This window comes from Scyliorhinus canicula, chromosome 16, assembly GCF_902713615.1.
Source record: "Scyliorhinus canicula chromosome 16, sScyCan1.1, whole genome shotgun sequence".
NCBI lineage: Eukaryota > Metazoa > Chordata > Chondrichthyes > Carcharhiniformes > Scyliorhinidae > Scyliorhinus > Scyliorhinus canicula.
In genome coordinates, this window is record NC_052161.1 from 72,540,285 (window position 1) to 72,554,641 (window position 14,357).

Genomic DNA, 14,357 nt, shown 5'->3' on the forward strand with positions numbered 1-14,357 from the left:
CCTGATGATTTATAGTGAAAACCATTATGGACTGAAAGCATGAACACCCAACTGAAGGCCCAGACTGAAAGTGTCTAACTGGAAGATGTCCATCTGAAACAGAGACTTTCATCAAGTGAACACTAAATATTAGCTCAGCTAACCTCCTATACCTGAAACCCAGAATCAACATAAATCGATCGCCATGAATCAACAGATAAACTGTGGTCAATTCTAAACAGTAAATTATACATTAAATGGCATATATAATTCAAAAAGATCTTAAGAATTGGTTCAGCAGTCCATTCAACATATAAGTCATCAATCTCAGTCATAAAGTTCTTCAGAACTCTGTCTTCCTTATGAATAACTTCAACTACTCTTACTTTAGGACTTATCCCAATGCCCAGCCAACAGCAGGGCACAACCAACCTGAGTTCCATGGGTACTGCCTTCACCACAAATGACACACAACTGAGAAACCACCTCAATTCAGCTTATAATGGTCTGCATTGCCTGGATCCATCAATGTAATCTTCAACTAACTAAACAGTTGCAGAAATTACATATTTGTTTCTCCTCAGCTTCTGGATCTGGCCTCTATCCTCTTCAGCCTGCCTGTACTGTACCACTGGATTCATTATCTGCCACTGAGCTCTGAGGGCTGTCTATGTTCTTTTATGTGATTTCAAACAGGTTCAGTCTTCCCAGAATTTTGGTTTCCAAATTTAGATTCAGTCTTAGTTTCATTAGAAATTAGAAGGGCCAATTTTCTTTCTCCGTTATCCATCTAGGATTTCTTTTTCAATTACTGTCTATCTCAAAAAATACAAGCTTTGAAAATTCAAACTTCATGCACCTTGGGAGAAGTAAAGCATTACTATAGTGAAGTTTTCTTTCCAAAATATTTGAAATATAGTAAGTTCTTATTATTCCAAACATTTAACAAATAGCTTAATACACGTAGCACAAGTAACCTTTTCATATTTCATAATTACACATATTGTATTTACAAATTTATAAGAGCTTATCTATAACAAAAGCAAGTAAATGTAACAATTAGGACGAGAAGGTTTCAAATATGATAGAATTATCATAACCAAGTGCTGGCTTTCTCTCCTGCGCCCATTTAAAAACTCTGGATAGACATTAGCAATTATATTAATTTTTCCAGAACATGCTCCAATTTTAGGTTGAAGGGCTACAGCTCCAAACTCCACTGAAACAATTGAAGAACCTTCGTGTGAAATGTCTCCAAAAACACTAGTGGGTTATGATCAGTGTAAATTAATGCCTCTCCTTGATTATTCAAAAATATACTTCAAATTGTTGAAGAGCCAGGACAAGACTTCACATTTCTTCTTTCATTTGCGGAGTATTTTTTTAAGTTTTAATGAGAAATAATTAACTGGAAATCCAAACCAGCATCACCTTGTATGTATGTTGCAACACCACTCCTGCATCTATTTGAGTAATACCAATAACTGTTTTGGATGGTTTATTGAAAATTGGTCAAGCCAAAACAGGTTTATTTATTAATATGGCCTTTAAACTCTCAAGGGCATTCTGACAATTAACCAGTTAACTTTAATATTTTTCTTCAGACCTCCGGTGACATCGCCAAAGTTTAGTGGCAGAATTAAAAAAATATTTTGATGAAGCTCTGCCAAATGAATGTAAAATTATAAAAAAATGAATAAAATCATTGAAGCAAGTGGCGTCACAGTGAAAGGCATTGAAACAGCCCGGTCGGACCATAGTGATCAGCTCACATCCTGAGAATTGTGTACTGAATTCCCACATCGGTGCATGGAGAGGAGGACTAGAAGTGCTCATAAAGGCAGAGACAGAAAGACAGAGAAGGCTTGGGCTGAAGCTGCAGCAGGAGACAGCATGGCGGAGGACCTGGCCTCTGGCTCGGCGACCCAGCGGTCAACGGAGCAGCTGATGCAAGTTATTCAGGGAGGCTTTGCAAAGCAGAAACGGGACTGCATGGACCCGATAAAAGAGTCAATTAAGCGGCTGGAGCTTAGATTGGACGCCCAAGATCGGGCGATCCAGAAGATAGAGAAGGCGTTGGCTGAGCAGGAGTTGGAGGTGGGGATGCTGAGAGACCAGCAGAAGAAGCTCCTGGAGAAGGTGGAGGACCTAGAAAATAGGTCTCGCCAGCAGAACTTGAGAATCATTGGGCTCCCGGAGGGGTCCGAAGGAGTGGACGCTGGGGCATACATTGCAGATATGTTTGAGAAGCTGCTGGGGGATGGGGACATTCTCCCGGCTCTTGGAGGTGGACAGGGCTCACGGTTCTTTTAAAAAAATGTTTCTTGTTTTTCGTTTTGTGGAAGCTGTTTGTAATGCGTTTTTCATTGATTTGGGACTAGCAGTAGAGCTGAGTGAGTTAAGGTTTCCATTTGCACTGTTGGAGGATGGAGGTGTGCTTGTTTAGATCTTGGTGTTTTTCTATCGGGCAATTGTGCGGGGATTGTTGGATGTTGGAGTATGTTTGTACAAGTGAGGGGGGGAGGGTGGGGAGGGAACAATAGGTGGGAGACTATCCAGTGCCAGGGATGGGGGCCACCAAGCTAGCTGGCCGTGCTAGTTCACGGAAGGGCAGTGGGGTGTGTGCATATGTTTGGTTTATTAAAGGGGTTAGGATACAGAGTGTTGTTACTAGGGGTGGGGGGGGGGAATGTTCTGCTGACGAGGGAGGGACTAAGGCTAAGGGACAGAGAGGAGGTTGGGGGTGGAGGCTGCCTGGGGGCGGACCGCTGGAGGCAGGCCCAAAAAAGGGGACGGCTGCGATGCACTATCAATTACGCAATTACGAGAGTAGGATGTAATCGAGGCTTTATTACACTGAGATGTGTGGCCTCCGACAGCAGCTGATGAAATGGCTGCTGTATGGGGAGCACACATATTTATACTTCGCCTACTGAGCGGAGCCAGCAGGCAGGGATCTACCCCCAAACCTGTAGTACAGGAGCCTTACCATAAAGCACCTATATCAACATCCTAGATATACAATATATACATCAGTGGTGACTACTACATTCACCCCCTGTTAAATAAATGAGTCTGGCTGGGGTGGTGGAAAACTATATGCAGAAAGTTGTGTTTTAAAAGTACAAATAATATTACAAATTCAGGCGGTCCAGTGCCTTGATCTGTCGTCGAGAGCGCCGTAGTGTTGGTGGCGACTCTGGCAGCAGCTTGGTCTTCGGTGAGTCCGGGAGTGTGTCGAAATCCTCTTCATCCCCGGGTTGGAGCAAGGGGAGGACGGATCGTCCCGGAGCGGGGGCTGCGGTTGGGTGCACTGGGGGAAGGGAGGGTGGCGCCGCGGAAGGGGGGGGTGTGGAACCAGCTGGTGCCAGGTCCCTGAGGGAGACTGTGTCTTGGCAGCCATCAGGGTACGTTACGTAAGCGTACTGCGGGTTGGCGTGAAGTAGCTGTACCCTCTCAACCAACCGGTCTGCCTTGTGGAGTTGAACGTGTCTATGGAGGAGAACGGGCCCTGGAGCTGCCAGCCATGTCGGGAGCAAGACCCCGGAGGTGGACTTCCTCGGGAAGGCAAAGAGTCGTTCATGGGGGGTTTTATTAGTCGTGGTGCACAGGAGCGACCGAATGGCGTGAAGTGCGTCTTGGAGGACCTCCTGCCAGCGGGAGGCCGAGAGATTTCTGGACCGTAGGGCCAGCTGGACGGCCCTCCAGACCGTCCCATTCTCCCGCTCCACCTGCCCGTTTCCCCTGGGGTTGTAGCTGGTCATCCTGCTCGAGGCAATGCCCCTGTTGAGCAGGTACTGGCGCAGCTCATTGCTCATGAATGAGGATCCCCGGTCGCTGTGGACGTAGGCAGGGAAACCGAACAGAGCAAAGATGGTGTTGAGGGCTTTGATGACAGTGGCAAACGTCATGTCGGGGCATGGGACGGCAAAGGGAAATCGGGAATATTCATCGACCACACTGAGAAAGTACGTGTTGCGGTCGGTGGAGGGGAGGGGCCCTTTGAAGTCCACGCTGAGGCGTTGAAAGAGGCGGGGGGCCTTCACCAGGTGCGCACGGTCTGGCCGGTAGAAGTGCGGTTTACACTCCACACAGACCTGGCAGTCTCTGGTAATAGCCCTGACTTCCTCGATGGAGTAGGGCAGGTTGCGGGCCTTGATGAAATGATAAAAATGGGTGACTCCTGGGTGACAGAGGTTGTCGTGCAGGGTGCAGAGTCGGTCCACTTGTGCGCTGGCACATGTACCTCGGGATAGCGCATCGGGGGGCTCGTTGAGCTTATCGGGGCGATACAAAATCTCGTAGTTGTAAGTGGAGAGCTCGATCCTCCACCTCAAGATTTTATCGTTTTTGATCTTGCCCCGCTGTGTGTTATTAAACATGAAACATTCACCCGAGGAAGGAGCAGTGCTCCGAAAGCTAGTGTTTGAAACAAACATGTTGGACTTTAACCTGGTGTTGTAAGATTTCTTACTGTATTAAACATGAAGGCAACCGACCGTTGATCAGTGAGGAGAGTGAATGTCCTGCCGGCCAGGTAATGCCTCCAATGCTGCACAGCTTCAACGATGGCTTGGGCCTCCTTCTCGACGGAGGAGTGCCGAATTTCAGAGGCATGGAGGGTGCAGGAAAAGAATGCCATGGGCCTGCCTGCCTGGTTGATGGTGGCAGCCAGAGCGACGTCTGATGCATCGCTCTCGACTTGGAACGGTAACGTCTCGTCGACCGCGTGCATCGCGGCCTTGGCGATGTCGGCCTTGATACAGAGGAAAAACAGTGGATTGAATGAGTGGACGGGCCTTGTCCGCATAGTTTCGGACCCACTGGACGTAATACGAAAAGAACCCCAGGCATCGTTTGAGGCCCTTGGGGCAGTGGGGGAGGGTGAATTCCATGAGGGGGCGTATGCGATCGGGGTCGGGCCCCAGAACTCCGTTCTGGACCACATAGCCGAGGGTGGCTAAGCAGTTCGTGCTGAACACGCACTTCTCCTTGTTATACATGAGATTGAGGAGAGTGGCGGTGTGGAGAAATTTGGCAAGGTTGGCGTCAAGGTCCTGCTGATCGTGGCCACAGATGGTGACATTATCCAGGTACAGGAAAGTGGCCCGCAGTCCATACCGGTCAACCATTCGGTCCATCTCCCGTTGGAAGTTCGAGACCCCATTGGTGACACCGAAGGGAACCCTAAGAAAGTGGTAAAGGCGGCCGTCTGCTTCGAACGCAGTGTATGGGCGGTCCGCCTTGCGGATGGGGAGTTGGTGGTAGGCAGATTTCAGATCCACTGTCGAGAAGACCCCGTACTGTCCAATCTGATTGACCATATCAGATATGCGTGGGAGGGGGTACGTGTCGAGCTGCGTGTACCAATTGATGGTCTGACTGTAGTCAACGACCATCCTGTTTTTCTCCCCAGTTTTGACCACGACCACTTGGATTCTCCTGGGGCTGTTGCTGGCTTCGATGATGCCTTCCCGAAGTAGCTACTGGACTTCAGACCTGATGAAGGTCCTGTCCTGGGCGCTACACTGTCTGCTCCTGGCGGTGACAGGATTAGGTTTGCAAAAAGGGAAGGGCTGTTGACCTTAAGGGTCGCGAGGCCACACACAGTAAGGGTTGGTAGGGGCCCGCCGAATTTCAGGGTTAGGCTCTGGAGGTTGCACTGGAAGTCCAGGTCGAGTAGCAAGGCAGCGCAGAGGTTGGGGAGGACTTAGAGGTGGAAGCCTCTGAACTCCACGCCCTAGACAGTGAGGGTGGTAATGCAGTATCCCCGGATCGCCACGGAGTGGGATCCTGAGGCCAGGGAGATTCTCTGGTTAGCGGGGTGTACCGCGAGGGAGCAGCGCCTTACCGTATCAAGGTAAATGAAGCTCTAAGTGCTCCCAGAGTCCAGCAGGCAGGAGACCTTGTGCCCGTTGACCTTCACCTTAGTTGAAGCAGTCGCGAGGCTGTGTGGTCGAGACTGGTCAATCGTGACCGAGGTGAGACGTGGCTGGTCGTCAACAGTTGCAGGCAATGAGTGGCCGGATGAGGTGCCCGACGGACAAGGGTCCTGAGTCGGGTAAGGTGGCGGCGCCCACGAGATGCACGTGTCGTGAGAGAAGTCAAGATGGTGGCGCCCGTTGGTCCTGGGTGTAACAAGATGGCAGCACCCACGGACTGCACGTGGTCTGAGAAGGGCAAGATGGCGGCGCCACTGGCCGCACGTGGGGAGTGCCGGGACAATAGTGGCGATTGAGTGGGCCTGGTATACTGCAGAAAAATGTCCCTTCTTGCCACAGGCCTTTCAGAGCGCACTCCGCGCCGGGCAGTGCTGTCGGGGGTGTTTTGACTGCCCACAGAAGTAGCATTTGGGGCCCCCCGGGATTGGTTGGCTGCCGCGCGGCACAGGCGTGGGGCTGGCTGAGGGCGGTCGCTGATGGGGTCCACGATGGGGCGGCCGTCTGCGGAATCCACGATGCATGGGGGGGGGTGGGCCGCGCGGTCGGGGGCCTGAACGTTGTGTGATGCAACCGTAAGTGAGAGTGCTAGCGTTTTGGTCACCGCGAGGTCGGGCGTGGCCCCCTCTAAGAGGCGCTGGCGGATGTCGTCAGACCCTATGCCCGTAACAAATGTGTGTCTCATCAGCAAATTCGAGTGTTCCGTGGCCGAAGCGGCTTGGCAGTTACAGTGTCCAACTAGGGTGAGCAGGGCGGGCCAGAAATCTTCCACTGACTCACCGGGAAGCTGGCGCCGTGTGGAGAGGTGGTGTCTGGCATAGATTTTGTTTGTCCGCTGAGCGCAGTTTACCTTCAGTAGCGCCATGGCCTCTGTGTAGGTCGGCGCATCCTGGACGAGTAGAAAGATGTTGGAGCTCAGCCGCGTGTAAAGGATCTGGAGCTTCTGGAATTGTGTCTGACGCAGACCCGATGTACGCTTCAAAACAGGCTAGCCAATGTTCAAAGTCCTGTTTGGCGTTGTCTGCTTGAGGATGCAGCTGCAGGCAATCCAGCTTGATGCGGAGGTCCATCTATAAAAACTCAGTGCACTATCAATTACGAGAGTAGGATGTAATCGAGGCTTTATTACACTGAGACGTGTGGCCTCCTACAGCAGCTGACGAAATGGCTGCTGTACGGGGAGCACATATATTTATACTCCGCCTACTGAGCGGAGCCAGCAGGCAGGGAACTACCCCCGTACCTGTAGTACAGGGGCCTTACCGTAAAGCACCTATATACATCCTATATATACAATATATACATCAGTGGTGACTACCACAGGCTGATTGGCCAAGGTAGTGGGGGCAATGAGCCCCTCCCCAACTAGGCTGATCACCTGGAATGTTCAAGTGTTAAATGGGCCGGTCAAGAGGACACGTGTGTTTGCGCATCTTAGGGAACTGAAGGCGGATGTGGTAATGTTGCAGGAGACGCACCTTAGAGTAACTGACCAGATTAGATTGAGGAAAGGCTGGGTTAGTCAGGTCTTTCACTCGGGACTAGACTCAAAGACTAGAGGGATTGTGGTCCTGATCAGTAAGCGGGTGGTGTTTGAGGTGGGTAGAATAGTCTCAGATGTGGAAGGTCGGTACATTATGGTCAGTGGGAAAGTGCAGGTGGTATTAGTAAATGTGTATGCGCCAAATTGGGATGATGTGGAGTTTGTAAAGAGGATGCTGGGGAAGATACCGGACCTGGACTCCCAAAGGTTGGTCATGGGAGGGGCGTTCAACACAGTTATTGACCCTGGCTTGGACCGGTCAAGCTCGAAAATGGGCAGGGTGCCAGCAAAGGCAAAGGAACTAAAAGGGTTCATGGAGCAGATGGCGGGGGCGGGGGGTGTGGGGGGGAGGGGGGGGGGGGGGGGGGGGGGGGGGATCTATGGAGATTTGGACAGCCGAAAGTGAAGGAGTTCTCCTTCTACTCGCTCGTGCATAAAGTGTACTCCTGGATTGATTTCTTTATCTTGAGCAGGGCCTTACTGGCAGGGGTGGTGGATACGGGGTACTCGGCAATTACAATCTCAGACCATGCTCCGCACTGGGTTGACCTGCAGGTTAGTAAAGACAGTAACCAGCGCCTGCACTGGAGGTTGGATGTGGGACTTTTGGCGGATGAAGGGGTGTGCGAGCGGCTGAGAAAATGTATTCAGAACTACCTGCAGGTCAACGACACCGGGGAAATTTCAGCAGCGGTGGTCTGGGAAGCACTGAAGGCAGTGGTCAGGGGGAGCTGATCTCGATACCGGCCCATAGGGAGAAGGTGGACAGGGCAGAGATGGACCGACTGGTAAAGGTGATACTACAAATCGATAGGTGGTATGCGGAGAGCCCAGAGGCAGGGCTTTTAAGGGAACGGCGGAGGCTACAGGCAGAGTTTGGCTTATTAACCACAGGGAGGGAGATGGAGCAGCTGAGAAAGACGGGGGTGATCTACGAGTATGGAGAGAAGGCCAGCAGAATGCTTGCACAGCAGCTTAGAAAGAGGGAGGCAGCCAGGGAGATGGGGAAAGTAAATGATGGAGAGGGGAACCTGGTTGGAGATTCAGCAGGGGTGAATAAGGCATTTAGGGATTTCTACAGTAGGAACCCCCTCTGGGGCCGGAGAGAATGAGGCACTTCTTGGGGGGGCTGAATTTCCCAAAGGTGGACGGGCAGCTGGTAGAAGGGCTGGTGGCCCGATCGGGTTGGAAGAGATAGTGGAGGGTCTGAAGACCATGCAGGCAGGTAAAGCCCGGGGGCCAGACGGGGTACCCAGTGGAGTTTTATAAAAAGTTCTCTGGGATATTGGGGCTGGTGTTGATGAGGATGTTCAATGAGGCAAGGGAAAGAGGGGTGCTGCCCCCAACGATGTCACAGGCCACGATTTCGCTGATTCTGAAGCCGGACAAGAACCCGGAGCTGTGTGGGTCCTACAGGCCGATATCCCTGTTGAATGTGGACGCCAAACTGCTGGCCAAAATTTTGTCCTCCAGGATTGAGGGTTGTGTTCGGGACGTTATTGGGGAGGACCAGACAGGGTTTCTTAAGGGTAGGCAGTTGGTGGCCAATGTAAGAAGGTTGTTAAACATGATCATCATGCCCCTGGAAGGTAGGGAGGTGGAAGTAGTGATCGCAATGGATGCAGAAAAGGCTTTTGATCAGGTAGAATGGGATTATCTGTAGGACGGTTCGGATTTGGGCAGGGCTTTATTGACTGGGTCACGTTGCTGTATCAGGCTCCTGTGGAAAGTGTACGGATGAATAGGACAACATCGGACTATTTTAGACTGCACCGGGGACGAGACAGGGAAGCTCCCTCTCCCCAATGTTGTTCGCACTAGCTATAGAGCCGTTGGCAATTGCTCTGAGAGCCTGATGGGGCTGGTCCCAGTGGGGGTGGGGGGGGGGGGGGGGGGGGGGGGGGGGGCTCAGAGTCTCGCTCTATGCAGACGACCTGCTTCTGTATGTATCGGACCCAATAGAGGGAATGGAAGAAATCGTGAGGATTCGAGGGGAATTTGGCCGGTTTTCGGGGTATAAGTTAAATATGGGGAAAAATTAGATGTTTGCGGTCCAGGCGAGGGGACAGGAGAGGCGATTGGGGGAGCTGCTGTTTAGATTAGTGGGGGGAAGCTTTAGGTACCTAGACATTCAAGTGGCGTGGGAATGGGACCGGCTGCATAAATTAAATCTAGCCCGACTAGTAGACCAAATGAAGGACGATTTTTGGAGTTGGGACGCACTCCCGTTGTCATTAGCTGGGAGGGTGTAGACGGTGAAGATGACAGTCCTCCCGAGATTCCTGTTTATATTTCAGTGTCTCCCCATCTTTATTCCGTGGTTCTTTTTTAAACGGGTCAACAAAGTGATCACTGGCTTCGTTTGAGCGGGCAAGACCCCGCGAGTAAGGAAGGTAATGCATGAGCGGAGTCAGGGAGAGGGCGGGCTGGCGCTGCCAAATTTTAGTCACTATTACTGGGCGGCGAATATAGCCATGATCAGGAAGTGTGTGGTGGGGGAGGGGTCGGCATGAGAGCGTATGGAGGCGGCTTCATGCAAGGGCACCAGTCTGGGGGCGTTGGTAACTGCGCCCCTGCCATTCCCTCCGGCACGGGTGGCGGCCCTGAGAGTCTGGGCGCAATAGAGGAGACATGTGGGAGCAGAGGGAGCATCGGTCTGGTCCCCAATATGTAATAATCACCGGTTTGCCCTGGGAAGTATGGATGGGGGGTTCCGGATATGGCGGAGAGCAGGGATTGAGAGGATGGGGGATATGTTTATTGAGGGGAGCTTTCCGATTATGACGGCGCTGGAGGAGAAGTTTGGGTTGGCGAGGGGAAACAAATTCAGGTATGTGCAGGTGCGGGTCTTCCTACGTAAACAGGTGTCAACCTTCCCGCTTCTACCGCGAATGGGGATTCAGGACAGGGTAGTTTCCAGAGGGTGGGTAGGAGAAGGGAGCGTCTCTGACATTTACAAGGAACTTATGGGGTCAGAGGAGATGCAGACTAAGGAGCTGAAGCGCAAGTGGGAGGGGGAGCTGGGAGGAGAGATAGAGGATGGTCTAGCCAAGCTCAGCCTGATACAATTTAAGGTCGTTCATCGGGCTCACATGACAGTGGCCTGGAGGAGTAGATTCTTTGGGGTGGAAGGCAGGTGTGCAAAATGTGCGGGAGGACCAGCGAACCATGTCCACATGTTCTGGACATGTCCGAAGCTTAGGGGATTTTGGCAGGGGTTTGCAGATGTCATGTCCATGGTGTTAAAAACAAGGGTGGCACTGAGTCCAGAGCTGGCGATTTTCGGGGTGTCGGAGGACCCGGGAATCCAGGAGGAGAAAGAGGCAGACGCTCTGGCCTTTGCTTCCCTGGTAGCCCGGAGACGGATACTATTAGCTTGGAGGGACTCAAAGCCCCCGAAGTCGGAGACCTGGCTATCGGACGTGGCTAGCTTTCTCGGTTTGGAGAAAATCAAGTTCGCCTCGAGAAGGTCACTGTTGGGGTTCGCCCGGAGGTGGCAAACGTTCGGCGACTTCTGCGCGGAAAATTAATCGCCAGCAGAAGTGGGGGGGGGGGGGGGTTAGTTTAGCTTAGAGTAGGGCGTTAATAAAGGTGGGACCTGTTAAGGAAGGGAAAAGGCTTTTCCACTATGTTTATAGTTTCATGTACATTGTTTATTTTGTTGTTGTTACAATACCAAAAATACCTCAATAAAATATTTATTTAAAAAAAGTTCACCGTGATCTATCGAGACACACTGACTCATTTTCTTTAGCAGCTGGCTTTGTGACCTGACACTTCTCTGGAAGATGCTGTCATGTTCCATCCAAATATCTTCTCGCCTCCGTATTGGCGAATTACATTATCGAGGGTTCGATCTGAGAACTTTTAATCTCTGATTCATCATTTGGACCTTCAAAGTATATTCATATCACCATTTTCCTCCTTTGCTACCTGGTTTGACTACTTCCATGTCATAATACTGTTTCAGCATATTTACATGGCATACCTATTGATGTTTCCTTCTGTCTGGGGTACTAAATACACAGTTTACTTGTCTCTTTTTAACATAATAAGGTCCACTAAACCGTGCCTTCAGTGGTTACCTGCCAAAAGTTACAGAACTATCCTCAAGTTTAAAGCCTTGGGTTCCAGTTGTCTTATCTGCTCGGTTTTTCATTACTTGTTGGCAAACCATAAGATGTTCCACAGCCATTGGGAACTCTTTTGACAGCCTTACTCAAAATCTGGACATGTAACTTAAGAGAGTAATTTATTTTTCTTGGGCCATAACTTTCTCTTTCATATATTTACTTTGTGTCCATTGACTAACTCAAAAGGAACTGAAGCCAGTTGACTCATATTTAATGGCAGACAATGAAGATGAAATTCCCTTATCCCACTCGTTGGGATATTTAAAGCAATAAGCTTGAATCATAGTTTTTAAGGATTGATGGCACCTTTCCAATCCTGACTGAGACTGTGAATGATATACAGACGATTTAATCTGCTTTACTCCTAAAGCACACATTATCTCCTGGAATATTGATGGCATGACATTTGATCCCTGATCAGATTGGCTCTCTGGTTAACTCATATCTGGCAAAGAAAAACTGAATTAACTCTTCGATTATCATCTTTGAAGTATTTTTTTTAAAGGGAATTGCCTTTTGAGATCAGCGAGATAAATCCATGATGGCTAAAAGATATTGATGTCCTGTTTCTGTTTTGGGTCTCCATTAGAATCTATAAATGGTTCATCAAAAGCTGGCATTGGGTCAAATGAACTGGATTCATTGATGGCCGAGTCTTCCCAACAAGTGAGATGAATTCCAAGTGTTGTCAAATTCAATGGAGAGGCCATGCAATAATCTGTTTATTGATGCTCAGTTTCCACAGGGAAACTCGGCTCCTGGCCACTTTACAGCCTTGTTTCAAACATGGACAAAAAAGCTCCAGAGGTGACATTGACTGCCTTTGACATCAAAGCAGCATTTGACCCAATGTGGCATCAAGAAGCCCAAGCAAAACCGGAGTTAATAGGAATCAGGGGGAAAATTCTCCACGTTGAAGCCATACCTAGTACAAAGATTGTTGTTGTCCCAGGGCAACGCTGCAGTTCCTCAGTGTAGTGTCCTAGGTCCAGCCATCTTTAGCTGCTTCATCAATGACCTTCCCTCCATCTAAGATCAGATGTGGGGATGTTTGCTGATGATTGCACAATGTTCAGCACATTCATGACTCCTCAGATACTGAAGCAGTCCATGTCCATATGAGTGCGAACTGGACAACACCCAGACTCGGGCTGACAAGTGGCAAGGAACATTCGTGTCACACAAATGCCAGGCAATGACCATGTCCAACAATGAAGAATCTAACCATCGCCCCTTGACATTCAATGGCATTACCATCACTGACTCCCCCATTATCGACATCCTGTGAGTTATCATTGACCAGAAACTAAACTGGACTAGCCATATAAATGCTGTGGCTAGAAAAGCAGGTCAGAGGCTAGGAATCCTATGGTGAGTAACTCCCCTCCTGACTCCCCAAAGCCTGTTGATCAACTACAGGGTACAAGCCATGAGTGTAATGGAATACTGTCCACTTGCCTGGATGACTGCAGCTCAAACAAAGAGTCAAGGAGCTTGACACCATCCAGGACAAAGCAGCCCACTTGATTTGCACCCCATCCACAAATATCCACTCCCTCCACCACCGACTCACAGGGCCAGCAGAACGTACCACCTACAAGATGCACTACATGAACTCACCATGGCTCGTTAGACAGCATCTTCCAAACCCACAACCGCTACCATCTAGAAGGACAAGGACATCAGATACACGAGAACACCATCACCTGAAAGTTCTTCTCCAAGCCACTCATCATCCTGACTTAGAAATATGTCCTCTCTGTCATTTCTCTGTCATTGGATGAAAATCCAGGAACTCTCTTCCAAACAGCCCTGTGGATGTATCTATTCTATACCATGTGGACTGCAGCGGTTCAAGGCAGCAGCTCACCACCGCCTTCTCAAGGGCAATTAGGGATGGACAATAAATGCTGGCTTCACCAGCAAACCCCACATTCCATTAATTAATTTAAAACATCACTTTTACATGGCCCACCTTATGCTAATGAAAGTATCTTCACATTACTTTTATCCTTTATTCCATTGTTTCTGTTCAGTAGAACAGCTTCCTCCTTCTATTTAAAGCTAGAATCTTGTCTATTCCCAAACTTACTGTTCCTCCAGATTCTTGTGGGTTTACAAATGCAGACATACTATCTCCGAGCATCCTACATGATATAACATACCCACCTGCCAGAACTGCAACTTTCCTTATTTTAGAAATCATTTAGGTGAGATCTAATCACTATCAAGAGGCTGTCACTAAATTTTTCCATTATTACTTCCCTCACATTCTCAGAAGTCTCCTCTAACTTCAATGACCAAAACTGCCAGCCAAATAATGGCTGCGATTTGATGGCCGTGTTGCTGTTAGATCACAGGAGAGACCAAAATCAAGGACGAGACAAAGGCCAATCGATTTGCAGTCTAACCAACTGTCCCCATTGGCAAAATCAGGATCCCGCCATAGCGTGGTGAGAAAGCAATTGTCACCACTTAAGGCCAATCTCCATACAATTAAGGGGAGGGACCCCCTATCTAATGGCCTCCCTTGATTCTAACCACCGCCACAGGAAGTCGTCATATGGATGCCGATTAGTACACCTTTTTAAAAACGGTAGAAGGGCTGCTGTGGGATCCGAGGAGGTGTATAGCCATCTTCGCTCCCAGGCAATGAACCCGGGGCCACTGGGGTTGCTGCCCTGGGGCATGGAGGGGGTGGGGGAACCCCCCAAGGGAGCAAGCCTTGTTCATGGTGGGACACTATCAGAGGGGGTGGGGAGG